At 37.3% G+C, this 2,952-nt stretch overlaps 1 pseudogene; it reads right to left on the bottom strand.

The window, feature by feature from the left end:
• Positions 1-1,252: 1,252 nt before the first annotated feature.
• LOC144289933 (HIG1 domain family member 2A pseudogene) lies at positions 1,253-2,294 on the bottom strand (annotated as a pseudogene).
• Positions 2,295-2,952: the final 658 nt, after the last annotated feature.

Here is a 2,952-nt window from a genome sequence, read left to right as displayed (position 1 = left end):
GGATATCTTAGGGGAAAAAAATCAAAACTATAGAAAGAACCAAATTTCCTATTCTAGAGGTAAAATATTCTTTGTTAGAATACTTTACTATTTCCTATTTTAGTATTCTAGTAAAGTATTCTAGAAGTAAAACTACAGCATATGAAAAAAATTAAATTTCCCTGAGTGGGCTTAAAAGCATATTGACAATGACAGATGAGTGAGTGAATTTGAAGATAGATTAGTAGAAATTATCCAAACTGATGAAGAGAAAACAAAAATTGGGGAAACAATAACACAGACCCTCAGGGACCTGTGGAACAATGCCAAATATTCTAGCATTTATCTAAGTAAGTCTCACAAGAAGATAAAAGAATGGAATACTTATGTTTGATAAAATAAAGGCTGAAATTTCCCCCTATTTAGTAAAAATATAAACTTAAATATTCAAGAATACCAACAAATTCCAAAGAGGAGGAATATGAAGAAAATGACACTTGGGAACACCATGGTCCAGTAGTCCTCAAAAGATGAGCCATGGACCTTGAGAGATCCCTGAGATCTTTTTCTAGAATCTTACAAGATCAAATTTTTCAAAATAATATGGAGATAATATGCACCATTTTCACTGGTTGAGATTTACACTAATGAGGCAAAAGTAATAATTGTCAAACCCCTGGCAATGGTACCAAACTATAGTAATGGTCATTATCCTTCATACCACCAGAAACTCTGATTTTAAAAAAGGAAAAGAAAAAGCCAGTTTTATTTAAGAATGTCTTGAAAAAAATCAGTAAAAATTATTAATTTTACTAAATCTTGACCCTTGAGCATTTCTTTTTTAAATTAATAGACTTCTTCTTAGAGCAATTTTAGGTTTATAGAAAAATTAAGCATATAGTACAGAGTTCCTACATCCTCTCTCTTTCCCCTTGTTGCCCTACTTTTAGCATCTTGCATTAGTGTGATCCATTTGTTATAACTGATGAGCCAATACTAAAACATTATTATTAACTAAAGTCTATAATTTACATTCAAGTTCATTGTTTGACTTGTAAAGTTTTATGGGTTTTGCATGTCATATATCCACCATTGCAGTATCATATAGAATAGTTTCAACACCTAAAAATTCCCTGTGCTCCACCTATTCATCCTTCCCCTTTTCCCTTAACTTCTTGGAAATAGCTGATATTTTACTGTTTCCAAAGTTCTGCCTTTTCCAGAATGTCATATAGTTGGAATCATCCAGTATATAGCCTTTTCAGATTGGCTTCTTTCACTTATCAATATGCATTTAAGGTTCTTCCATGTCTTTTCATGGCTTGGTCATTTCTTTATATTGCTGGAAAATAAATATCCCACTGTACTGACATAACAGTTTATCCACTCATCCATTGAAAGTGGTTCCATCCAAGTTTTGGTAATTATGCACAGAGCTGGTATAAAACATCCACATGTAGGTTTTTGCATGGACATGTTTTCATCTTACTTACATAAATACCAAGGACTGTGATTGCTGGATTGTATGGTAAGACTGTGATTAGATTTATAAGAAAATGTCAAAATGTCTTCCAAAGTGGTTGTAGCATTTTGCATTCCCACCAGCAATGAATGAGTTCCTGTTGTTTCTGATCCTTGCCAACATTTGGTGATGTTAGCATTTTAGATTTTAGCCATTTTAATAAGTATATGTAATATCTCTGCTACCTGTATATCTTCTTTGGGGAGATGTTTCTTTTCTTTTTTTCTTTTTTCTTTTCTTTTCTTTTTTTTTTTTTTTTTACAAGTGGATCAGTTTATTAAGTAGGAAGTGGAGAAAGTGGGGGCACAAATATAGTATGCAACCACCCAAACTCAACCGAATCTGAGATTCCTGGAAAAACCTGTCAGTTACAGAATTGGCCACTTCCTCCCCCGCTGAAACAGGGGCTTGTCAGGGGAGACCAGGGAATAAGGTGGCAGGACCGGTGGTTGCTCTAGGGGCTGGGAGTGATCTCTGCGTGACTTTCAAGGCCAGGTGATCTCGGACTCAGGATGGAGACTTCATCGCAGATGCAGCCAGACCCAGCAAGATGCCTGCGACCGTGAAGCCCTGGGCAGCAATCCGGGTGCGCATCATAAGCTGCGAGCGGTGGCTCTATGGGTACCATTGGGTTCTCGCGGGTCTTCCGAAGGAATTTTTCCTTGAAGCTTTCTGGAGTGTTGTAGATACTGGGGCTAAAGCCCTCAATGACTGGGGGCTGTGATGGTTCAAAGGGTGCCCCCGGAGTCACAGGGCCAGGAGCCCCCATGTCCCGGGCAACAGCTTTGGGAGAAATACCCTGGGGAGATGTTTCTGTTCAGATCTTCCACTCACTTTTTCACTGGATTGTTTAGATATATTTTTTCAAGTTTATTTATTTATTTTATTACTTATTTATTGAGATCAAGAGTTGTGCACTCTTCCAACTGAACCAACCAGACTCAATTCTGTATGATGAAATCAGAAGTACACATAAAGCACTTTTTTTTTTTAAGATTTTTATTTATTTATTCATGAGAGACACAGAGAAAGAGGCAGAGGGAGAAGCAGACTCCATGCAGGGAGCCCGATGTGGGACTCGGGCTCCAGGACTCCAGGATCATGCCCTGGGCCAAAGGCAGACACTCAACCACTGAGCCACGCAAGCGTCCCACATAAAGCACTTCTGCTGCATACTGAAGTATGATGGTTTTCTGGAGGAAAAACATTTGAGTGATTGAGTTGTGAGCTGAATTGGCCAATTTTTTCACAGAGCATCATTTTTACTTGAAAAACAAGCTATGGTAATTCCGAATTGAGTAATGGCAGACATTTTCTTGAAAAGAAAGTAAGTAAGCCTGTCATTTCAAGAGGAAAAACTGACAACATAAATATAAAATTCAAGCTTTCAAATAAAAATAAGAATCTTGCAACTCTTGCATCGTCCAGCATAAGCTTTACTGTTTTTCAAC

This window comes from Canis aureus, chromosome 1, assembly GCF_053574225.1.
Source record: "Canis aureus isolate CA01 chromosome 1, VMU_Caureus_v.1.0, whole genome shotgun sequence".
NCBI classification, from domain to species: domain Eukaryota; kingdom Metazoa; phylum Chordata; class Mammalia; order Carnivora; family Canidae; genus Canis; species Canis aureus.
This window is presented reverse-complemented; position numbering and strand designations above follow the sequence as displayed.